The following is a 27246-nucleotide window of genomic DNA, read 5'->3' as shown; positions in this document are numbered from 1 at the left end:
CAAATGCTTTGGAAAACCTGAAGAGCTAGAGGAGCAAATATAGGATAGTGTTTTCAATAGTGTTGCGTGTTGGCCTTCCTAGAGAACCATAAGATCGCTAAGGTGACATGAGCCTGCAGATGCTGTCCCATATATGGTGTGGGAATTTCTCCCGCTTGTTTCTGGACAGAGGGAAGAATAGCACATGTCTAAATGCATGGCTTTAGGGTCAAACCCACTAAGCCCAAATTCTTGCACGGTCACCTGTTGTCTCGATGAATTTACGTCAGTTTCAGCTTCTCACGTCTCTCATTTGTAAAATCAGGATGACAGTGCCTACCTCTCAGATGGCTTTTCATAATGAACAATTTAACCAATTGCTGAAGGCCTCATTCCTCAGTTTTTCTTTTGAGTGCTTATTATATGCTTGAAACTCTCAGAGGCTGGAAAGAAAATCTTACAAATGGCAAGCCAGGTTCAATGCTCTCTAGCTTTTACTTTGAGGCACAGAGAGATGTTAAAGAAATGGATACAAGTGGATTGTAAAAAGGGCTTGAGGAAGTAAAGGGCTCTGTGAAAGAGAACAGCCACACTGTTTAGGAAGGACAGGTTGGGAAGGTTTCTCTGAGGACAGAGCTGGAGCCGTGACAAGAAGGAACCAGCCCTGTGAAGAGTCTGTGAAAAAGGGCAGAGGTAAGAGCAAGTTCAAAGACCATGAAGTGCAAAAGGACTTGTCATGTTGGAGGGACAGCTAAGAGGCTGGTGTGGCAGGGATTTGATGAGCAAGGGTGAGAGACAGGATCCATTCATGTGGCTCATTTAGTCTGTAATAAGCAACTATGATTTCATTTGAAGAGTTGAAAGGTTTTGGGGGGCTACTTAACTTGTTATATGTTTTTAACAATTAGCCTAGAAGCTGTGTAAAAAAAAGGGGGGGGGGAGAAAGTAAGAATGAGAACAGGAACTCCAGTTGGAAGCTTCTGCAATGTTCCATTGGGAGATAATAGAGTCTTTGATCAGAGTGGTAGTGGAGAAGGTAAGAAGAACTGATTCAAGATATACTCTGTTCTTTTTTTTTTAAAGATTTTATTTATTTATTTATTTATTTATTTATTTATTTGACAGAGAGACAGCCAGCGAGAGAGAGAACACAAGCAGGGAGAGTGGGAGAGGAAGAAGCAGGCTCCCAGCAGAGGAAATGATGCGGGGCTCGATCCCAGAGCCCAGGGATCACACCCTGAGCCGAAGGCAGATGCTTAACAACTGTGCTACCCAGGCGCCCCAAGATATACTCTGTTCTTACAGAATTTGATAAGCCATTAGATTCTGCAGGGGTCAGGGTGAAGGTAAGAAAGGAAACAAGGGAGATCAAAGTCTCTTGCACTGACCGTCTGGGGGGAAGATGGTAACAGCTGCATAGACGAGAAGTGTGGGGAAGGAACAGATGAGGGTTGAAGGTAAGATGCCAAAGTATTCATTTTTTATATATTTGACATGTCAGTGATAATTGTAAGTAGGCAATTTTCATGAGACTGGAGTTCAAGAAATACGGTATTGGAGACACAAAAGTGGGCGTGATTAGTATACAGATGGTATCTACAGATGGGATCACCTAGGAGTGGCTCTCAATTTTGGTTACACATTGGAGTCATCTGGGAAACTTCTAAGTACTGATGGCCAGACTCAAACCCCAATCGACTGAATCAGAAGCCCTAGGGTGCTAACTAAACCTTGGCATACAAAAACAAAACCAAAAAAAACAAACAAAAAAACCACATCATGTTAATTCTGATGCATTTGTGAGACCTGAAAACCACCAACCCAGGGAGAGATTGCAGACAGAGAAGAGAAGATGGTCCCAGATTGAGCTCTGAGACATGGCAATACTTGGTCCCTAGCAAAGGGACCAGACAAAGAGCAGCCAGGTAGGCCTAGAAACAACAGACTTGGGCTCCTTGAGGAGACTGTTGTGAAAATTGTGGCTAACTGGTTTCAGGGTCACTAAGGGATCAAGTATGGCGAGGACAGGTATAGCGTTCTTACACTGACTTTTTCTTGAACCAGGTATCCATATGATAAAGCATGTACATCTCAGGCCCACATTCGATCACTTTGTGTACATGTGCATACTGGAGTAACCCCCATCCAGGTCAAGATATGGAATGCTTCCAAAATTCCAAAAGGATCTCTTGTGCTCCTCGGAGGTTCATATCTCCCTCCCCCTCAGGAAGTAACTGCTTTTCGGACTTACATAGCTATGACTTCGTTTTGCACTTCTTTTTTTTTTTTTTAAGATTTTATTTATTTATTTGAGAGAGATAGAGACAGCCAGTGAGAGAGGGAACACAAGCAGGGGGAGTGGGAGAGGAAGAAGCAGGCTCCTAGCAGAAGAGCCTGATGTGGGGCTCGATCCCATAACGCCAGGATCACGCCCTGAGCCGAAGGCAGACGCTTAACCGCTGTGCCACCCAGGTGCCCCCCGTTTTGCACTTCTTAAACTCCCTATCAGTGGACTTCTGTAGGGTGTATTCTTTGTGTCTTGCTTCTTTTGTCCAAATCATTTCTGTGCGCTCCATCCACCGTTACTTCATATATAAGTTGTTTGTTCTTTTTCTAATTCTATAGTTTTGCAATTGCACTAATTGCCACAATTCATCCACTCTCTTGTTGAGAGGTAGATGGGTTTCTAGTTTATCAGCACTTATGAATAAAGTTGCTATCCTTGCCTTTTGATGGACATATGTTTCTACCTTTACTGGGTCCATTCTTAGGGATGGAATTACTGCATCATTAGGATATGTGCACCTCTAAGTTAATTAGATCTTGACACACGTTTTCCAAAGAGTTGTGCCAACTTACACCTCCTCTAGCAATAAGTGAGAATTCCAGATTTTCTGTATACTCACCAACATGTAGTACAGTCATTCTTTTTATTTTTAAACATTCTCGTAGGTGTGTTTAATGATATTAATATTATAATTAATATTTATTTTAATAATTAATATTAATGATATTTCATTGCGGTTTTAATTTTCCTTTCCCTGATTAATAATGAAAGACATTTTCGTAGACTTCCTGGACATTTTGATCCTCTTTTGAAGTTCCTGTTTCAATCTTTCAGTCAATTTAATTGAATTACCTCTTTTTATTATTGGTTTGTGGGGATTGTCTCTGTATTTTGGATATCGCTCATTTGTTAGATGCATGTGTCATGAATACTTTCTCCTCATTTCCTAGAGGTTTGCTTTTGTAGTCTCTGAATGGTATCTTTTGGTGAAAAGAGCATCCATTTTGATGAAATTGAATTTCTCAATTCTTTTATGGTGCTTCTATGTCATATGTAAAAAATCTTTGCCTACACCAAGGTCACGAAATTCTATTTTGCCCTAAAAACCTTATTGGTTTACCTTTTTACATTTAGGTTTGTGATCCATGTCAATTTCATTTTTATATTTGAAGAGAGGAAGGGTCGATGTTAATTTTATTCTGTGCAGATGCCTAATTGACCCAGCATCCTTCCCACTGAGTCACGATGCCACCTGGATCATTAATCATATGTGGGCTTGCCTTGGGGCTGTATTGAATTCCATTGACTACTTGCGTTCTAAGAAGTGGCCATAATCTTCCCTCATATTCTGAGGTGTTTTCTTTTATTTGTTGCCACAAGATGAAAGAAGTGAGGGAAGCATGTAGTTCGTGATTCCTTCACACTTTTCGCTGCTTCTTGGTTGCATCAAAAAGTCTAAGAGCTTCTACGCGACTCTGACATTTACATGCAATGCAATAGAACAGGAAATGATTTGCTCCGGAGACATTTGTCCTCTTGCGGATATTTCAAATCCTCTCACCCCATAGAGTATAATTCTTGGCCTCTTCCCACATTCACTGCCAATGTTCACTGTTCTAATCCTGGTCTTTCCAGCTCAGAAGAGCTTTCAACATAGTAACTGAAAACTTGCACCCATGTTGTAGCTCAGCTTTGAATCCCGCATTAAGTCAGGTGCGACCGCTCTGCTTTGAGCCAGTTGACATGTATGAAACCAGTTGGATGAGCCCAATTTGAGTCCAGAGTGTAAGTTCATTGATAGCATCTTTTGTCTTCAAAACTTGCAATGGCTCCCACCGTTCCAAGAATGGAGTTCAAACAGAAAAGAATGTATTTCATCAACGGAATAGGCATTTTTAGAGAACTCTTTTGTTCCGGGAGTGAAGTGTTCCTAAAGTTCCCAGCCCCAACTGATCTCTCTTTTTCTTATGATTTTCTATTGTGTTTTGGTGAGAGTAAAGTTTGTTTAGGCCCATATGTCTCTGCTGTTTTGTTTTGCTTCTTAATGACTTCAGAGCATGCTCTATTAATTCAAGAGGATGAACTTCATTAGGACACATATTTATATCACTGTAGAACATGGTGAAGGGCTTTTCACTCAGCAGGTGCTTAGTATTTTAGATATTAATGAATTAGCTTATTTCCTGCATCATTTCACAAATACAAGAGGCAACTCTTAGTGCTTAGGAAATGAGTTTATTTGACTGTCCTCATAAAATTCCAAAGTTTTTTTTTTATCAGTTGGGGGTGATAACACTGTCTTTACAACTCTTCTTAGAAACCTAGAAACTTCCTCTTAGAAACCTCATTGCTCTGAGTAGTTGACACTGACATTGTAAGGGACAGATGTTCATGACCTGGGGCCCACGTAAATATGTGCATTTCTAAGGCGAATAGTTCCATGACTTCCATTATATTCTCAAATTTATCCTTCACCTATAGAAAGGCTAAGAATCACTGAGACTATGCCTTCGGCTCAGGTCATGATCCCAGAGTCCTGGGATCGAGTCCTGCATTGGGCTCCTTGCTTGGCAGGGAAACTGCTTCTCCCTCTGCCTGCCGCTCCCCCTGCTTGTGCTCTCTCTCTCTGACAAATATGTAAAAAAAATCTTAAAAAAAAAAGAATCATTGAGCTAGGGTCATGTCTAATAATCCTTCATGTAATAATTACAAAATTCTCAATAAATGCATGTCCAATAAGACTGAATGGCAATGAAAAGCATAACATTTACAATGACAGAAGGATTCCCTCCAGGTAAAAAAGAAACCAAAAAAACACCAAAAAACAAAAAACGAAAACAAAAACCCATGATGCAAAGGTTATTTTATGTGTATTATGAATTCAGTGTCAGCATTGAAAAAAATAGTATTGGTGATAGATAAAGTAATGATTATTTCTGTAACTATTTTGTAGAACTAAAATAGTACAGTCAAACTTAAGAAATACTGTGAAAGAATTTGAAAAATAAACACTAACATTAAGGAAAAACAATTCCATTGTCAATTAAGAAAATCCCAGAATTTACATCTGGTAGAGTTTTCTTTGTGTTAATAATTTAGTAAATTTCAGAATTAATGTCCTGAAGTGCTCTGCGTCCCCAGATCAAATCCAATTGATTGTAGGAGGTAGACAGAAGGTGAATGAGGTTAGGGATTTGACAGAGTGCATTGCTGACATCCTTAGGGTCAGACGCAGATGGGCTTTTTTCCATCCACAGCGCAGCCGTCAGTCACACAGTACCTTGGAGAAGCAAGCTAAAGGAACACAAAGAATTTTCACAGATAATTGCACTTAGAAGCAACATTGGGTCTTCGTAAAACTGTTTCACTAGAAGAGAAGGTGTATTTTAGTTATGTTATTTTTGTTATTAGTGAAAGTGGGTTGGTATTAAAATATACAGCTTCTAGAAAAAAGGCCGCTTGTGCATTAACCAGTGTGAAGTTCCATACTGGAGGAGCGCCACTATACCTGGCAAGATTTGGTGCCCTTCTACACACAGATGCGAGATTAGGGGAGAGACAATATTTTTATTCCTAATCTTTAAAGCAACAGTAAAATAGATGATTAAAAATCAAACCGGATCTGCTTTGTTGGCCCTCTCAAAAAAACAAAGAGAGGCGTGTTTTGGAATTTCTAGATAAAGACCAGTTTGGGTTGGTAGCTATTTTCCTATTCTGGCCAGTTGGTCTTGAATTGATCCTTTAGGTCTAGAGATAAGGGTGTTGATCTACTCCTAAATTCAACAAGTCCTGCCCTAACCCTGCTGAGGCTTGTCCGTGCCCCCCCCCCATACTGCCACCACTTGGGTAAGATTAGTTTAGAAGAGACCTTAACAACACAATGGAGGCAGTGGAGGAAGGAAATTGAGGAGGCGTTGGCTGAGAGAGAGGTACTGAGATAGAATTATGGAAAACTACTTTGGGGAGAGAAAACTCTTGGATATGTTGACTAAGAATTTACAGGCTGAATCTGCTACCTCAGTCAGTGTCTAAGAATATGACAGAAGTGTGAGAACAAAGTTGTCTTTGGCTGTGTCATGCGATGCTCAGAGCAGGTCGAACAGATTAAAAAATATTAAGACTCCGTTAACTTCAGAAAACACATTGTATGTTACATGTGCTTTCACTTGTATTAGTATATACAATCTTTAAGCCAACCTGTGAGGTAGTCGTTAGGTATCACTTCCAATTTACAGGTGAGAAAACCAGCTCAAGGAAGTTTATTTGGCTGAGGGTGTACAGTTAGTGACGGAGAAGCTAGGAGCAGGGCTTTGGGTTATAGACACAGTTCACCTTCTGGGTGACCCTGGGGGTTCTCTGGAGCACCTAGCCAAAGTCACCGCATTCACTTACCAGGGCTTCCATGACCAATACCAAAGTCTGCGTGTCTTCAACAATAGAAATAGAAGTTCGACATCAAGGTATTGTCAGGGTTGGTTTCATCTGAGGCCTCTCTCTCCTTGGCTTGCAGATGGCTGCCTTCTCCCTGTGTCTTTACATCGTGTTCCCTCGGTACCTGTCTGTGTCCAAACTTCCTCTTCTCGTAAGCACACCAGTCATACTGGATTAGGCAGGTGTAAGTAGTTCACTTGCCAGCCAACGACTTCTGAGAAAATTTTCAAGGCAAAATAAATGAGAGGCCAATCTCCAAAACTCGGCTTATAAACTTGCTTCTTTTTTTTTTTTAAAGATTTTATTTATTTGACAGAGACAGCCAGCAAGAGCGGGAACACAAGCAGGGGGAGTGGGAGAGAAAGAAGCAGGCTCACAGCAGAGGAGCCTGATGTAGGGCTCGATCCCAGAACGCTGGGATCACACGCTGAGCCAAAGGCAGACGCTTAACAACTGCACCACCCAGGTGCCCCTAAACTTGCTTCTTATTTTTACTTAATGAGTCTTTCCAGGATCAGAAGGCTGGCTCAGATTTCCAAAATCTCGGAAGCCACATGAGATGTTTGGCATTGGAGGGAGTTAGGATGCAAGAGTCTGTGGATCTTGAATTAGTAGGCTAACAACTTGATTGGACATTTTGTGCCTTGGAGGAAATCAGAAGATTGGAATCTTCCCATATCTGGAGATACATGGAGGGAAAACAAGGGTTGTCATACGCACTGGAGCAATCAGAAGGTTAACTGGCAGAATTCTAAAGACTTGGAGAATTTATTTTCTGAAATATTCTGCTGGGAACAATGGGATGCTAAATAAGCAACTTCAGAGCCCACATTTAGTGAGATATTTATTAATTTCTTTGTTGTCAAACAATTCTAGTTTTATTTCTTGAAAAGGTCCAACTATAGAGTTTGCTATGTAACTTATAACTCCTTCAGCTATGTCTTCTGACATTTTGTGATCACCAGAAATTGCCTAATATTTTTTAAAGAGTAAAATAAAACAATTATTCTTTTAAAATTCAAGAATTACATTTTTTCTTAGGAACGTGTCACAAAGAAATGACACTAAAAGAACCAAACAGAAAATCGAGAAATTATTATCCATATAGAGAGAATCTTAACTTTCTCTTTTCTGTATTTACTAAAAAGAATCTAAATGCCACTAAAATTTAGGTGTCCTTTGGGGACATTAAAAAAATCCACACTTGGGGCACCTGGGTGGCTCAGTCAGTTAAGCGTCTGCCTTCAGCTCAGGTCATGATCCCAGGGTCCCGGAATGGAGCCCTGCATGGGGCTCCCTGCTTAGCCGAAAGTCAACTTCTCCCTCTGCCCCTTGCCCTGTTCGTGATTGCCCTGTCTCTCTCTTTCTCTGAAATAAACAAAATCTTAAAAAAAACCACACACACATACACACTTACCTCTCATGTAGACCAATGTACTTAAGAATAGGGAAGGCCAGTTACATCAAATTCAATTATAAAAATAATTATGCTTACAGAAATGGAATGCTATTTAAACAAAAATCGAACTAATAAAATGCATTTACTATAAACATATTTTATTTTGTAACATATATATTATTTAAGAAAATAAAATCAGTGGTCAGGTAAAGCTAAATTGATTACTTTATCAAATCACGTAGTCCATTAGTCTAATTTTATCTCTGTATAATGACCTGGTTTGGTATTCAGGCATACTAATATCTTGAAATCTCTATGAGATAGTATATCTACAAAGTTCGTTACGTTAATAGTTAATTCTTGGTTTGCTGTATTTGTCTAAAAGCTAAGAACTTAAAATTATTTCTCTCTGATTTTTAAATATAGGTGTGAACACTTAACAGGTATAGGTGTGAATACTTAACTGTGAAAAACTGTTTTCCTCCTGAGATGTGGAACAAAGCAAGGATGCCTCCTTTTACCACTCGTATCAGCATCACCACCTGTACAGTATCACCTGTATGCTAGTGCAATATAGAAAGAAAAAAAATTAGAGGACCTAAGATTGAAAAAGAAGATGCAAAACTGCCTCTATTTGCAGATAATTGTCATCATTAAAAATCCCAAAGAACCTACCCCAAAAAGCTATTAGAAATAACATGTGAGTTTAATAAGGCCGAATGATGCGAAAATATCAAACATATAAGTTTTATAGGTTAGCAAAAAAAAAAAGGAAATATTTAAAAAATACATTTGCAGTAACACTAGAAAACAAGAAATACTTGTAACTATAAGTTAAAAAAATAGGTGCGAGATCTATATGCCAGAAACTATAAAAAAAGAAAGAAATGAAAAATACCTAAATCAATGGAGGAATAAATCATATTCAAGAAGAAAATTTTTGTGTTCGCATATTGGGTGTAATTATCTTTAAATTAATCTATAGATTCAACATAATCTCATTAAAAGTTTCTAGAGGGTCTTACTATACCTCTTGACAAGCTAACTCTAAAATTTATATGGAAAAGCAAATGAACTAGGAGAGACAAACAATGCTGAAAAAGAACGAGTTCAAGACTCACATGACTTGATTTCAAAATGTATTTTCAAGTTAGAGTATGGAATTGATAATAATGATACACAAATTGATCAATAGAACAGGATGAAGAGTTCAGAAATAATTCCACATCTTTATGAGGAATTGATTTTTCCAAGGATGCAAAGACATTTTAGAGAAAAAAGATAGTTGTTTCAACAAATGATGCCAAAATAAAGTTATTCGTATATGAGACAGTGAATTTTAATCAATAGGTCACATGCTAACAAATATTAGCTGAAAATGGATCATAGATTTAAATGTAGAACCTAAACTGTAAAGATTTTTAAAGAAAATATTGTTAAAAATGTGATTTTGGATTAGGCAAAGATTTTTTAAATACAAATACCGAAAGAATGATCCATAGAAGGAGAAATTGATAAGTTGATTTCATCAGAACTTAAAAATGCTCTTCAAAAGACACGTAAGAAGAGACAAGTCATAGTCTAGGAAAAAATATTAGCAAATTATGTTTGATTAAGGACTTGGATCTAGCACACTTAAAATGCAATAAAAGGAAAACAAACAATCTGGTTTTTAAAAGTCGGCAGAAGCTTTGAGTAAGTAGTTTAACAAGAGGATATATGTACGGCAAATACACACATGAACAGAAGTTCGGAATCACTTGCCACTAGGAAAATGTAAATTGAAACCACAATGAGACACTACTACCTATATATTACAATGCCTAAAATTGAAAAGACCTACCATACCAAATTTTGGTGTAGATGTAGAGGAACTGGTACTCCCATAAACTGTACGGGAATATAAACCATTTTGGAGACCAGTATTACAGTTTCATAAATAGTTCAATATGCCCCTTCTGTTCCTGGGTATATGCTCAAGATAAATGAAAGCACATTTCCATACAAAAGCATGTATAAAAATGTTCATTACAGTTTTATCTGTAATTGTCAAAAACTTGAAACAACCCAAATGTCTTTCACAGGTGAATGTAGTAATAAACTGGTATACCCACACAGAGGAACACTAAACAATCAAACTACCAACAGTGTAAAGAGGGTTCCTCTTTCTCCACATCCTTGCCAACATTTGTTGTTTTCTGTCTTGTTTATTTTAGCCATTCTAACTGGTGTAAGGTGATATTTCATTGTGGTTTTGATTTGTGTTCCCCTGATAACAAGTGGTGTGGAGCATTTTTTATGCGTCTGTTGGCCATTTGTATGTCTTCTGTGGAGAAATGCCTATGCATGATTTTTGTCCATTTCTTGACTGGATTATTTGTTTTTTGGGTGTTGAGTTTGGTAAGTTCTTTATAGATCTTAGATACCAGTCCTTTATCTGATAAGACATTTACAAATATCTTCTCTCATTCCGTAGGTTGCCTTTTAGTTTTGTGGACTGTTTCCTTTGCTGCGCAGAAGCTTTTTATCTTGACGAAGTCTCAATAGTTTGTTTTTGCTTTTGTTTGCATTGCCTTTAGAGACGTGTCTTGCAAGAAGTTTCTGTGGCTGAGGTCGAAGAGGTTACTGCCTGTATTCTCTTCTAGGATTTTGATGGATTCCTGTCTCACATTGAGGTCTTTCATCCGTCTTGAGTTTATCTTTCTGTATGGTGTGAGAGAATGGTCCAGTTTCATTCTTCTGCACGTGGCTGTCCAACTTTCCCAGCACCATTTATTGAAGAGACTGTCTTTTTTCCATTGGAAAGTCTTTCCTGCTTTGTCAAGATTAGTTGACCATAGAATTGGGTGTCTATTTCTGGGCTCTCTATTCTGTTCCCTTGATCTATGTGTCTGTTTTTGTGCCGGTACCATGCTATCTTGTGGAACACAGCTTTGTAATATAGTTTGAAGTCAGACATTGTGATGCCCCCAGCTTTGGTTTTCTTTTTCAACATTCCCCTGGTGATTCAGGGTCTTTTCTGGTCCCATACAAATGTTAGGATTGTTTGTTTCAGCTCTTTGAAAAATATCAGTAGTATTTTGATAGGGATTGCATTGAATTTGTAGATTTCTCTGGGCAGCATGGACATTTTAACAATGTTTATTCTTCTAATCCATGAGCATGGAATGTTTTTCCATCTTTTTGTATCTTCCTCAATTTCTTTCATAAGTGTTCTGTAGTTTCTAGAGTACAGATCCTTTACTCCTCTGGTTAGGTTTAGTCCTAGGTATCTTATGGTTTTTGGTGCAATTATAAAATGGGATCAATTCCTTAATTTTTCTTTCTTTAGTCACATTGTTAGTGTATAGAAATGCAACTGATTTCTGTGTATTGATTTTGTATCCTGCCATGTTGCTGAATTGTTGTACGAGTTCTAGCAATTTGGGGGTGGGGCCTTTTGGGTTTTCCACATGAAGTATCATGTCATCTGTGAAGAGGGAGAGTTTGATTTCTTCTTTGCCAATTTGAATGCCTTTTATTTCTTTTTGTTGTCTGATTGCTGAGGCTAAGGCTTCTAGTACTACATTGAACAATAGTGGCGAGAGTGGGCATCCCTGTCATATTCCTGACCTTAAGGGAAAAGCTCTCAGTTTTTCCTCATTGAGAATGATATTCGTTGTGGGCTTTTCATAGATGGCATTTATGATATTAAGATATGTTCCCTCTATCCCTATACTTTGAAGAGTTTTAATCAAGAAAGGATGCTGTATTCTGTCAGATGTTTTTTCAACATGTATTGAGAGGATCATACAGTTCTTTTCTTTTCTTTAATTAATGTGCTGTATCATGTTTATTGATTTACGGATGTTGAACCACCCTTGCATCCCAGGAATAAATCCCACCTGGTCGTGGTGAATACTCCTTTTGATGTACTGTTGGATCTTATTAGCTAGTATCTTGGTGAGTATTTTGGCATCCATGTTCATCAGGGATATTGATCTTTAATTCTCCTTTTTGTTGGGGACTTTGTCCGTTTTAGGATCAAGGTAATGCTTGCCTCATAGAACGAGTCTAGAAGCTCGTTCTCGGAAAGAAATAATAAGATCAATAAACTTCTGGCCAGACTTATCCAAAAGAAAAGAGAAAGGACCCAAATTAATAAAATCATGAATGAGGGGCGCCTGGGTGGCGCAGTCGTTGAGCGTCTGCCTTCGGCTCAGGGCGTGATCCCGGAGTTCTGGGATCGAGTCCCACATCAGGCTCCTCCGCTGGGAGCCTGCTTCTTCCTCTCCCACTCCCCTGCTGTGTTCCCTCTCTCGCTGGCTGTATCTCTGTCACATAAATAAATAAAAAAAATCTTTAAAAAAAAATAAAATAAAATCATGAATGAAAGAGGAGAGATCATGACCAATACCAAGGAAATACAGACAATTCTAAGAACATATTATGAGCAATCATATGCCAACAAATTAGGCAATCTGGAAGAAATGGATGCATTCCTGGAAACTTATAAACTACCAAGACTGAAACAGGAAGAGGTAGAAAATCTGAACAGACCAATAACTAACAAGAAAATTGAAACAGTAATCAAAAACCCCCCAAAAACCAAGAGTCCAGGGCCAGATGGCTTCCCCGGGGGAATTCTACCAAACATTTAAAGAGGAAATAATACCTATTCTACTGAAGCTGTTTCAAAAAATAGAAATGGAAGGAAAACTTCCAAACTCATTCTATGAGAAAATTTTCACTTTGATTGATAAAGTTTATTCATTCATTCTATGCAAATATTCTTATATATTGCTCATTCTGTATAATACTAAACATACCCCCACACATAAAAAAGAATTAACTCTAGGGAGAGGTAAGTATTGGAAATTGGGGTAGTGTATAGAGGTGGAAACAATAATTTAACTTCAATCTTAAGCCAAGGATAGGTAGATAGGTAGGTAGGCAGGTAGACAGACAGACAGACAGACAGGTAGACATAAACTCCAAACAGTAACAATTCTATGAGTGATTTGGCAGAATTCAAACTTCATGAGTGAAGGAAAGAAAACGTGTGGCCAATTTGCTTTTTCCTCAGAGTAGAAAGGAAAGTTTGAGCCTGGCAGACACTTTCTGTTTGAATCCTCCATGCAGCCTCTAGAGTATCCTAGAGGCTTTCGTATCCACCCCATGACCTGGAAATCCTTGCCTGGGTCCGCTCTGTAACTCATGGCTTTGTATGCGCTACCCCAATCCTCCTAGACACGTCCTGTGACTGTTCTAGACTCCAGCTACTCTGCTCCATCTCCAGCCTTCAATGTGGAGGTAACCAATGGCAGCCCCAATCATGTGGGAGGTGACAGGATGTAGGGACAGACACAGCTGGGGATCTGGGGAGGGCATAAGAAGGGTCTAGACACAAAAGTGTTGGAGATGAAGAAGCTTTCAAAGCAGAATGGCATCACGTGTCTCTCTTTGATTTCTCTTTCTTTTCTATGCCTTTCTTTCAACCTCAGACAAGTTCTGAGCATCTTAGATGAGACCCTCTCTATTCTGAAGAGCTCACAGGCTTGCAAGAGACAGTCAAGAAGGTAAACATAACTGATTAGATCATATGAGTTTTATCATTCTGATGTAGAGAACATCATCAGTGTGAAATAAACATAATATTGTTTACTGTGCTTCCTTATATTGTATTGATCAGGGAGTGGTAGTGTTTTCAAGTAAGCTCATGTGCCCCTCACAGGCTCTGGGATTATTCTAGGGTTAAAAGATACATACAGTAAATGTGACTTCAATGAATACATCTGTGAGCCCCTGGCTTCTAGCCTCTGATTAGAGTGTTGTAATGAGAATAGAATGTGGGGAACTTGGAAATGAAAGATGGAGCTAAGTAAATGTAATAGTTTCTAGAATCCTGACGCAGATGATTCATCACAGCACAGGAAAAGACTGGTTACTTATAAAGGGTTAAAACCAGTTTTTCTGACTCAGGAAAGGGCCATTGTTCCTTTTACTGTGTTCCGTTCCCTCTTTCAGACTGACTTGAGATTTCTTGCAAATTATGCATTCTTCATTCACTTCACTGACTCATAAAATCGACATGATTTTTATAATGTGTTCTGTTCCTCAATCACAATGAGAGACAGCAAAGTCAGTCATTTTTGGTATAGAATTGTAAATAATTAGTCACCTAGTCCACGTTTTTGATGTCTGTGGAAAGAAATATTATTTACACAAAAGCTAATTAAATATACTTCCTTTATGAAACGGCCAGAGGTGTCTCTTATATGTCTGTTGAGATCTCACTCTTCTTTTTCTAAAGATTTTATTTATTTGTTTGTTTGTTTATTTATTTATTTATTTAGCACATGCAGGAGGAGGGGCAAAGGGAGAGGGAGAGAGACAATCTCAAGCCGACTTCACCCTGAGAGATCATGACCTGAGCCGAAATCAAGAGCTGGGCCCTTGACCGACTGAGCCGTGCAGTTACTCTAAGATCTCACCCTTAAATGAGTGAGAAATCCTCTATGCTCACCCATTCTAAGGGGAAGAACCACTGTGGGGGGAGCATGGAGATACATGCTTCTGAAATAGCAGACCTCTCTCTGATCTGAAGTTACAAAACTTGGAAAGATCTGAACTGTCTGATTGAAGAATCCCTCAATACTGGTAAAGAGGAGTGCACAGTGTAATCAATCTCCAAAACAACATTTGCATTTCCCACTGCTCGAGAAACTGGAATATGCCCATTGACAGGCAGAGGAAAGATAGAAAAGGCTGATGAGAAATCTGTTAACTGGCCCCAGGGTGGTTTTTGAGTCTAGCCTGGAACTACTGCTTTCCTGAAAACCTCTCTCACAGTGACAAGGTTAGCCAAAGTGTAAAAGGTAATATTTGTCCTTCGGCTTTCTCCCTGCGTCATTCTCACCCCGCTAAGCCCCTTATCTCGGGGTCCTCGCGCTGACCCTCACTTGTCCTGCCCTCCACTGGAGCATTTTGCTGAGCAAACACTCCTTCCCTTTTCCCTCCACACCCAAGTACATGACCTTGTAGTCTCCGCTATCAGTGGCAGCCCCCACCTAGGAGGTGAGAATGGGAACTCTGAGTTTGTGCATTGGACCGTTCTGAACGCTCAATGTGTTCTCCCCTGCTGGATGTAATTTACCCTTATGATAAAACTGTCACTCACAGGTTTCCTTCAAGTCTTAAGTGCCATGCCACTGCCTCAATGAAACTTTAACGGGAACATCTTACTACAAATTGTAGCACCAGTTCGATACCACCCACCCCTCACTGTATTTTTTCCCCATTGCACATATCCCTTTCCAACCCCCTCTATGATTTCCTTGTTTCTTTTACTTATTGTCTGTCTCAACCTATTAGGATATAACATCCGTTAGAACAGACTTCGTTTCATTCAGGCTTTCTCCCTGAGACTCGCAGAGCGCCTAGCAAATGGTGAGTGCTCAGGAAGGAACTGTTGGATGAATTCATTAATCGGGAATGGGAGGAGCTCTTACTGTGATCACTTCCCCACGTTGCTGTTCTTCCTTTACTCCATCCAGTCCTTTCTCTCTCTCTTCCAGATTCTTACATCCTTACTGACTCATCTTTGCTTAGTTTGGTCTCAGAGACAGTCTTTCCTTCATCTTGTCCAAGAAGTGAAATTTCTAAATTATAACACGTGACTTAATCCATATGCTCTAAAACTCTCTCTCTCTGGCTCTCTGTTGTTGACAGGATCAAGTTTAGCAGAGAGGGCACTCCATGATCCTCCTTCACTCGCAGCCTCTTCCGGATCCCCGTCCAGGGGTGTGGTGCGCTGGGACCTGTTCCTATTGGCTGGGGGAGAGCCTTTTACCAATTCTCGGAGCCACGCCATGGTGGTAGCTGGAAATCAGTTCTACCAAGAATTATTTTCACTGGGAAAATCGGCAAACCCTAGAAATCATGGTGTTTCCCCCCAGGAGAGACAGACGAGAACTATCCTCCAGCATACCCCTGTTCCCTCACCCACCAAGTGAATACATAATTCTCGCGAGAGCTCTCCAACTTTAGACTCGTGGGAGAATGGTTTCCTAACGCTGCCGCACGTTGATGGGGTTCCTCAGCTGAGAACTGGGAAGTTCTCAGTTTACCTTCAACACTCGTATGACTTTTGCGTTCTAGTCCGTACATATGCGCAATAAATAAGAACTTAGATAATTTACTATTTGAGTAAAATGGGTATACGAGGAAGACTCGCAAGCTGCTGCAAACTTTTGTGTGAAGGTTTTTAGGTGGATTTTCTTTTTTTTTTTTTTAATAAATACCAACGAGTGAGATTGCTGGGTTGTATGGTAAGGACATCTTTATTTTTGTGAGAAATTGCCCAGCTGTCTTCCAAAGTAGCTGTGCCGTTTCACGCGTCCACTAGCAATGAGGGAGAGTTCCTGCTTCTCCACATTCTCGCTAGTATTTGATGTTGACCGTGTTCCAGATTTTGGTTATTCTCATGGGTGTGTAGTGGTATCTCGTTCTTTTAAATCACATTTCCCTGATAACATATGACGTGGAGCATCTTTTCATATGCTTATTTGCCGCCTGTATATCATCTTTGGTAAGGTGTCTGTTCAGATCTGTGGTCCGTTTTTAAAATCAGGCTGTTTTCTTATTGTTGAGTTTGAAGAGTTCTTTGTATATTTGGAATCACAGTCCTTTATCAGGTGTGACTTTTACAAGTATTTTCTCCGAGTCTGTTCCTGTTTTCTCATTTTCTTGACATGGTCTTTCACAGAGCAGAATTCCTTAATTTCTTGAAGTTGAGCTCCATTATTTCTTTCAGGGATCATGACTTTGGTGTTGTATATAAAGAGACAGCTACATACTCAAGGTCATCTACATACTCAAGGTCACCTACACTTCCTCTGTGTTATTTTTTTAGGAGTTTTATAGTTTTCCATTTCATATTCCGGTAGGATCTATTTTGATTTAATTTTTGTGTCTCAATTTATAATGTTTGTGTTTAGATGTATTTGTGTGTGTGTGGATGTTTGTGCCCACACCATTTGATGAAGTGACTCTTCGCTCCATTGCATTGCCTTCACTCCCTTGTCAAAGATCAGTTGACTATATTTACAGAAGTCTGTTTCTGGGCTCTTTATTTTGTTCCACTGATCTATTTATTTATTCTTTCACCAATATCACACTACTTTGTTCTTCTCCTGCAATATTGTGTGGGCTATTCTAGCTCTTTTGCCTCTCCGTATAGTATAACTTTAAAATCAGTTTTTCCATATCTGCAAAATAAGTTGCTGTGATTTTGATTGGGATTGCATGGAAGCTATAGATCAAGTTGGGAAGAACTGACATTTTGACAACACTGAGTCCTCCTATCCATGAACATGTGATATCTCTCCATTTATTTAGTTCTTTGATTTTAATCATCAGAGTTCTGTAGTCTTTCTGATGTAGATCATGTACAGATTTTGTGATATTTACATCTAAGTATTGTATTTTTGGGTGCTATTGAAATGCTATTATGCCTTTCATTTCAAATTCCTGTAGTTAACTGCTGGCATATAAGGAACTGATTGGCTTTTGTGTATTAACGTTGCACCCTACAACATTGCGATGATTGGTTATTACTTCTAGGTTTTTTTTTATTCTTTCATATTTTCTATATAAATGGTCATGTCATCTGCAAACAAAAATAGTTTACTTCTTCCTTTCCAAAATCCGTACCTTTTATTTATTTTTTTTGTCTTGTCTTATTGCATTAGTTAGGCCAATAATTTACCTGCATCCACCTTGGCAAGTCATCACTGCGTCTCCTGAGGATTACCGCCATGTCCTCTTAACTGATCTCCCTGCTCTCACTTGAGCCTCCCCCAGTCCATTCTAATGACACAGCCAGAGTGACCCTTTTTAAGACATTTTTAGTCAGCCCATGTCCCTCCCCACTACAACCCCTGCAATGGCTTCTCATTCCACTCTATGTAAGACTTATATTCTAACAATGGCTGGCAAGACCCTGCACCATCTGACTTCCCTCCTGCTATCACCTTGATGTCCACATTCTATTATCTTCCCCTTGTTCATTCCATACCAGACATTCTAGGAAATTTCCAGCCTCAGTCCTTACCAAGGCAGTCCTGCATTATCTCTCTGAGAAGTTCAGGTTTGGAGCATAAGAGAAGGGTAGCTTTATAAGCAAACACAGGCTGAAAGTCAGCATGATATTAGGAAAATTTAGCACTCATTTTTTAAAAATAGGTGATTCTTAAGTAGGTCTCTGGATGGTATAGGTGAGATGGTTGACATATATAAATACATTTGTTTCAGGTTGATTCAGTGGTAACTACTCACTGAGTGATAACATTTTGTACAACACATTCCTATTAAAAACTGAGTAGGAGGGCACGTATTGCACAGTGCACTGGGTGTTATACGCAACTAATGAATCATTGAACTTTACATCAAAAACCAGGGATGTGGGCGCCTGGGTAGCGCAGTCGTTAAGTGTCTGCCTTCGTCTCAGGGCGTCATCCCGGCGTTCCGGGATCGAGTCCCACATCGGGCTCCTCCGCTGGGAGCCTGCTTCTTCCTCTCCCACTCCCCTGCTGTGTTCCCTCTCTCGCTGGCTGTCTCTCTGTCACATAAATAAATAAAATCATAAAATGTTATTCTTTAAAACAAAACAAGAACAAAACAAAAACAAACCAGGGATGTACTGTATGGTGACTAACATAATATAATACAAAAACATTAAAAAAAAACCTGAGTAACTTCTTTATTTTCACAAAGTAATTAATTTCTGAGTTTTCCCATCCTTCTCCTTCTTACTGCATTACCATCCCGGAAACAACAAGGACTAAAGCAGAAGAGCAGTTACAGAGGGCAATGCGATTAAGTAGACTTTCATTTAAGTCAATGAAGATCCAGCAATGGTATCGTGGAGGTGGGACCTGCAAAGTGACACAGGGTCCCACGTTAAAAAGAGCTTTACTATCCCTTAGTTTAATGCTTGGTTTAATGCTTTATTATCACTTAGTACTTGAAAAACTTAGTAATTTCAGAAGAAGGCACCTTGCATTTTCTTTTGCACTGGACTCCATAAGTTATGTAGTCAGTTCTGTGAAGACCTAAGCATATCATTCGATGGAAGAAAATGACATTGAAAACAAAAAAATGATTGAAAATGCAAAAGGGAGATGATAAAATAAACAGAACAAGATCCTAGAAGAGAAAGGAAGGAGTAAGAGAATGAATATTGGTACAGGTCATAGAATCAATAGAGACAGGGACTATAGTTAAAGAGGAGGGAAAGGTGGAAAGAAAGGATGAAGAAATGAAAGGATCCTACACTTTTGAAGGAGAGGATAAAGAGGTTTCCAACTCTTAATGTTCTCTATGTTCTTAGTAAGGCAGCCCAGCACCAGGAGCATGTGCTTAAACAATAGAGATCTTAAATAAATATTTGAATGTGAGAGAAAATAAATACTATGAGAAAGATAGTGGAGAAGTAAATGTATGAGAAAAACAAAGACAAATATAAAACAAACTCTATCAGAGCAGAATGCAAACACCAAGTCTTAATAGAGAAAGTTAGAACAACAAATGTAGAAGAGGAAAACAATGTGCATTTGTTATGTCTTCACATATGTTGATATAGCTTCTTAATACATGAACAAATAGTCAATATTCTGTAAGATAATAATGTGATTTCCTGGGGTGCCTGGTTGGCTCAGTCCATAGAGTGTGTGACTCTTGATCTTGGGGTTAGGAGTTCGAGCCCCACATGGGGTGTGGAGGTTACTTGAAAATAAAATCTTTTTAAAAAAATAGTGTCATTTCCTTAGTTATCATTGACCATACTTTATTCATAGGGAGACTGTGTAAGAAAGTTGTGATGTTTAAGTTCCTGAAAATTTGTTTGGCCACCATTTTCTTATGACAAGCTTTACGTGTTCTTTATCTCTAACATTTCCGGTATCACCCCACCAGTTCATTAGCTACATTCCCATTATAATCAATCATTCCCCAAGAATCACTTAACTGATTTTTTTTCCCCATGATCATAATTAAGGTCTTTATTTTTTCAGGTTTTTCTTAACTTCTTGGTTGATGTATAACCCAAACAATAAAAGGTACACACCACAAGGGCACAAATCCGTGAGTTATCAGAAATGAATGCAGCTGTGTAACCACTATCCAGATCAATAAACACAACACTACTGACGCCCAAAGAGTAGGCTCCAACCCTTGTCCCATTTACTCCCAGCTTTCTCTCCAGAACCTTCTCTATCTCAACTTCTAACATTACAGATTCGTTTATGGAGCTTGTATCAATTAAATTACACATTCTCGTGTCTGGCCTTACTGAAGATTAGGCTTTTGCGACTCCTGTGTGTTACTGTGTTAAGGCTTTGCTCACGTTCATTACTGCGTATCATACTGTATGAATAAACATTTCATGTATACTTTCTGCTACTGTTGATGGATATTTGTTGTGTTTCCCGTCTTTGCTATTAAGGATAGTGCTGTCATGAACATTCTTTTACGTGTTTGGTACACATCTGCCTTCAGTTTTGTTGGCTATATCCTTAGGTATGGAATTACAGGGCATGTGCGTATTCAACGTCAATAGTCAAGGCCAAGGTTTTGCCGAGTAGCTTTATCAGTTTATATTCTTACCAACAGTGTATGACAATTCCATGTGTTCATATTCTTGACCAACACTTGGCATTTCCAGGCTTTTAAATTTCAGTTATTCTCTCATCTCATTATAGTTTTATTTTGCATCTTTTCAAAACTTTCAAACGCAGAGCCTGTTTTGAAAGGTTTCATGGTATTTTGGATTTTCTCTTTTATGAAACTCTGATCAAGTCTTTGGCCTCTTTTACTATTGGGTTATCTGTCGTTTCCTTTTTGATTTACGTTGGAAGTCCCCAAGACCGTGCTTAGGCTCCGTGTTTCACTAGAAGGACTCCCAGGCCACAGAAAAGCAGTTATACCCATACAGAGAATGTGTCCAGACTAATATCAACAAAGGTTAAACGCACCGGGGTGAAGTTGAGGAAAAAGCAGGTGCAAGTTTCCAGCTGTCTTCTCCCAGCGGAGTTACATGGGGCTATGTTTCATTCTCCCAGAAACAGTGTGTGAAACTATGGAGGCATCCAGCCCTTGCATGACTGACCTTAGCTACTTAGACTCCAGCCCCCAGAGAAAAACAGGCATCACTGTAAGTCACATTGTTTGCACAAACTATCTGATCACACTCAGACCACATGGCCCAGGCCTCATGTCTACAAAAATAGTCTTATCAGGTAGAATTTTCCAAAGGGTCAGAGTTTGGCTAATCCTGAAGACAAGCCTTTCTTGGGACTGTACAGACTTTGAGCCACACTGACCTGCTAAGTTAACCCTTGCCCGTACGGATTTGTAGAAATTATTTATGTATTATAGACTGGAGCCCATTTCGCTTGCATGTGTTATAATTTTTATCTCCTACTATGTGACTGGCTTTTTATTATCTTAACTGCTTTGATAAGCAGAAGTTCTTACTTCAATCCCTGCATCAGTTATTGTGACTTTATAATAAGAGAATTCACATTTTTACAATGTGACTGTCCCCAATCCTTGCACATGGTAGAGCTATCCATTATCTCATGCATTCCATAATTTATCTTTAAGTGTGAGAAACCTATTAGGAAAACAGTTTTCTCTGTGTAGAGGTCTCATACAGCTTTTATTATTTTTTTCCAAGATATTTGATATTTTCGATGTTACTGTACATACCATACTTTCGAAAAATTTACTTTATGTTTATTCTGGTTGGAAAAAATGAATGAGAGACAGAAGCATGTTTTTTAGAGAACTTTACTTGCAATTAATATAAGAAGTCAGAAATTAGAAGCTTAAAAAATTGAAAAAAAAATCCAGTAAGTGTTTGAGAAATAGCAAGATTATCATCAGACTGTTTATGGTAGAAAAATAGCTACTTTTTCACATAATTATCACATCCACAGAAATCATACTTTTTCAGACATCCGCATTGCAAAAATAACAGAGAAAGACATTTTTCATTACAGTCTGTTTTGTCTTGGGTAAATGATTCTTAACCTGGTGTTGAGTTAGGCAGTCTCCCTCCAGAAAGTAATCAGCTTCTACATGGAAAATGTGCTGTAATTCCTGATTACAGCCCTTGGGACAGTCTGACAAGTGTCTGTTTGTAGTGATAATGTCAACTGGCTGACCAAAGACAAGAACTATTCATCTATTTGCTGTAGAATCAATATTTAAGAGTAATTCGTGCAACCATTTACCATGGTTCTTTTTTACATTTCTTTCAAAAACAGTGATGGCCAGATGATCAGATCCTTGAACCAAATTCCTTCATCTTTGCATCAACAAGGACATATTTGGCCACATACAAATCAGTCCCCGAACCAGAACTAGACTGGACCGAGAATTGGACATAATCTAGGACCTAATTAGAATAAGAGGTAGAAAATAGAAGGGTGGGGGGAAAAGAGATCGAGAACTCTATGATACATAAAATCCCCTCGAAAGCTAAGAAAAGGCTTGCATTGATGTGAGGGGCCAATGGAAGATTCACTTGGCACGCTGTCATTTTCAACTCTGGTAGGTGAGTCTCTCTGGACATAGATGGATGGATAACTCAAAGAGAAATTATATTAGAAAAGAAAATTAGTAGTCTTCTTTCATAAAGGTGCAAGGAGAGACTTTGGAGGGCCTGACTTACTAAATAAAGAAATATAACAAGAATTTAAATAAGGAGAAAAAAACAAGATTACAAAAGTTGTTTTGGTTATATTAGTTCACTCGTGTTGGAAAAAGAGTAATGTTTTCAAATAATTATCATATCCAGAAACATTGTGAAATTTATTCAGACAACAGCACTATACAAGACAGTAATAAAGATTTTTTTTTTTATCGAGAGTCAACAATTGGTGAGAGAAGCTCCAGGTTATATTTATTTTGAGAATTACACTGAGATAGAGTGACCAAATTCTTTTTTGTTTATCCCAGGCTACAAAGCCGTTTTTTTTTTTCTTTTCTTTTTGGCCATCAGATGTACTGTGTATGTTTATTGACAATGGTGGTGAGGAAAAGTGTCAATTTTGCTTCCATATAAATGGTCCATATAAATATATTTTTTGAACTGACTTTAAGTCAAAGCAACTTTGCTAAACTCACTGATTAATTCTAATGATTTATATGTAAACCACTTTCAATTTTCTATGCATTCATGTTAACTGAGAATAATGAGCTTCATTTTTCATTTTAGTAACCTTCATACCTTTGTTTCCTACGCTTGCCCTATTGTACTGCCAAGGATCTGTACTACAACATTGACATGAATATGTTATGGGACATATTTGTCCATCCCAGTTTCTGCAGGAAAGCTTTTGATTCCTCATCAATAACTACAATGTTTGATGTAGCGTTTGTTCTAAATACTCTTTGTCAGAGTAAGGAAACTTTATTCTTACTTCAAGAGTTATTATCACAAATAGATTTTAAATTTTGCCAAATACTACTTCCCATTTATTAAAATGATCATATGGCTCCCCGCTTCCCCCTTTTACTCTTTAACATGGTGATTTTCATAGCCTGGTTGTCAATATTCAGGCATTCCTGTTTTCTTTTCTCTTGAGTAATTACCTAAGAGTGGAACTGCTGGGTTACATGTTAAGTATATTTTTACTTTTATAAGAAATCACCAGGCTATTTTGCAATGTATATGAGTTCTAATTATTCCACAATCTTCCCAGTACTTAGCAATACCTCTCTTTTAATGTGTTATTCTAGTGACTATTAAATATATCATACTGTTTTAATTTGTGTTTCTTTGATGACTAATGATGCAGAAAATATTTTCAAAGGCTGATTGGCTATCCCTTTTTTCCCACGGCTTTTTTGAGGTATGATTGACAAAAATCGTATATATTTAAGGTGTACACTGTGATATTTTGATATATATATATACACTGTGAAATGATTACCACAATCAAACTAAGTAATATAACTATCACTTCATGTAGTTATCTCTTGTGTGTGTGGTGAGAAGGCTTGAGATCCACTTTCTTTGCAACTTTCTAGAATATAGTATATTATTAACTATAGTCACCATGCTGTATGTTAGGTCTCTTGAACTTACTCATCTTATAACTGACAATTTGTGTCCTTTAACCAACATCTCCCCATAACTCCTATCCCGTGGTAGCCACCATTCTACTCTCTGTTACTATGAGTTTGACTTTTTTAGATTCTACATATAAATGAGATAATACAGTGTTTGTCTTTCTCTGTCTGACTTATTTCATTTAGCATAAAGAACCTCCAGGTTCACGCATGTTCACACGTCCTTGCAAATGGCAAGATTTCCTTCTTCTTTAAGGCTAAATTTTATATGCATATATAATTATTATATAGATAATGATGACTACACATAAACATGATGCTAGTACATAAACATATATATCTATATGTACATCTAGGTAGATAGATGATCTTTATCCATCTATCCATCAACGGCCACGGGTTCTCTTCATATCTCGACCACTGGGAATAATGCTGCAGTGAACACAGGAGTGCAGCTATCTCTTTGAGATAGTGATTTTTATTTCTTTTGGATATATATCCAGTTGTGAGGTTATTGGATTACGTGGTAGTTCTATTTTTCAGAAACCTCCATAATACTTCCTGTAGTGACCCTACCAATTTACATTCTCACCAGCAATGGATATAAGGTTCTCTTTTCAGTCCGTCCTTGCCAACACCTGCTATCTTTGATTTTTTGATGATAGCCATCCCAACAGGTGTGAGGTGATATCTCATTGTGGTTTTGATTTTCATTTCTATGATGTTAATGATGTTGAGCACCTTTCCCTATACTCGTTTCATTAGCCATTCTTATATCTTTTGTGAAGAATCTATTTAGGTCTTTTGCTAAAATTTTCTTGGGTTCCTTTTCCTCTTATTGAGTTGTGAGAGTTATTTTTTCGTATTTCAGATAAATAGCTTTTATCAGATATATTTGTTGTACGTATTTTTTCTTAGGTGGTGTCTTGTCCGTCAGTCTTTTAAGTGTCATTTGATAGGCAGAAGGTTTTAATTGTAATTATCAACATTTTCTTTATAATTGCTCATGCTGTGTTTCATCTAAGGTATTTTTGCCTACCTCAAAATTACAAAGAATTTCTCCTGTTTCTTCTAGAAGTTTTAGAGTTTTGGGTTTTGGATTTAGGTCAATGTCCATTACAAATTAAATTTTATGTGTAATGGAATCTAGAGGTGAAAGTTCATCTTTTTTTCTGTAATCATATCCACCTTTGAAAACACAATCTTTTACCCATTGAAGACCAACTGACTACATACGTGTAGTCTATCTCTGAACTCTGTGCTGTTTCATGGATCTAGATGTCTTTTTATACTAATACCACACTGTCTTAATTAATGCAGCTTTGTGATTTAAATCTTGCAATTAGGTAGCGCAAATCCTCCAACATTTTTCAAAATTACTTTGGTAATTCTAGATTAATTGTAATTCTACAAAAAATTTAGAATCAGTATACCCATTTCCAGAAAAAAAAAGCCGAGTGGAATTTTTATTGCAATTTATTTGAATATATGGATAAATTCGAAGAGTGGATATCTTAATAATATTGTCTTTCAACCTGAGCATATTTGTTTATCTGTATTCCTAAGTATTGTAACTGTAATATTGTAAATGGTGTATTTAAAATATCATTTTGCAATTATTTGACACTAGCATATAAACACGCAACTTATTTTTGTATCCTGACATATCCTGAAACATTGCAAAATTTTAGCATTATTTCTAGCATCCTAGATGACTTGATCTTCCTTCAGGGAAAATTTACTTTTGCTTCTGACAGATGGTTACGGCATCAATATTCCGAAATCATCTTTGTACATTAAGAATTCTTATGATTCAAAGGTGGTCTAAGTTTCTGAAAGGGTGATCAATTTCCCGTTTGACTTTATTCTTAGTGTTATACTACTTTGAGGTTCCAATCCAAAGCCTGAGGATCAAGGTTTATCAGAGAAACTTCCTTTTGGTAAACTGATTATAGTTTTTATTCTCAACTAATTGCTTGCAAGATTTTAATTATACACCTGGAATAAGCAGATGTTGCTAGGATATAAACAGCTAAAATGCCAGGCTTACTTTCCTGGACTTCTTTTTCTTGACCTTATTCTTCCCTGCATTTTTAGCTCTCCTTGTCTTCAAATAAATGCTTTTCACATTGTCCCAGGTCTGAATTACTCAGTCCACCTTTACCAGAAACTTCCAACTTATTTTTTAAATCTCAGCATGAGTAATTCTTCTGCATAATTACCCTCTCCCATTTGTCTTATTTGAAGGATCATTCGAAAACTCTGAAGCAACACTTAATGCTATATTCACATTCTTGAACTCTTTAAAAAGATATCTCTAAGTGTGTATCTATTCTCAGTGCTCTACTTTTTCGTACTAAGGGTTACCAAAGAAAGGAAGGACTGACCTGTAGTCTGAACTGTGGCTTTTAAGGTTATGTGTCTTCTCTTAGCTGTATTACAATCATCCATGCACATATTTTATTTTTTCTATCTATGCATATTCCATTATCTTTTGCAGAAGACATTTTGAAGCCCATAAGCATATATGGAGCACAGAGTTGGCAAGCTCAGAGCGAACCGAATTTGGCTTGGCTTTTAACCATTGTTACTCTTTACACACACTTGCTGGAAAGGCAGGCTATACACCCTGGGAAGTGAGGTACAGCCCCTCCATGGCTTTTAGGATCTCCCCTGGCCAGAAATGGGCAGAAGCACCAATATTACACTGGCATCCAAGCTTTCTTTCTTCCCTTTTTCCTCCCCCAAACGTCTTTACATAGCTCAAATGTGTGTCTACTCTTCATTCAGCATAGAGAAAAATTAGCTTTCATATCAGCAAGCATTCTCCCAAACTCTTTTTATATCATATATGCTCATATTTCTTTGAAGAAAAGAAAGCACCTTTCTCAAAAAGTCATCCCTTAAAAATTATGCTTTTAGTTTCTTAGGTTTGCATGTAGAAACACAACAGATTGCTTTGGGCTGAGTCAGAATCTGCCATTCTTCCTCATATAATGAAATAGGAGGGCACGTATTGCATGGTGCACTG

The sequence above is a fragment of the Ursus americanus genome, chromosome 6 (assembly GCF_024610735.1).
Source record: "Ursus americanus isolate L20-20 chromosome 6, mUrsAme1.1.p, whole genome shotgun sequence".
Classification (NCBI taxonomy): domain Eukaryota; kingdom Metazoa; phylum Chordata; class Mammalia; order Carnivora; family Ursidae; genus Ursus; species Ursus americanus.
The sequence above is the reverse complement of the archived record's forward strand: the minus strand, read 5'-3'. Positions refer to the sequence as shown.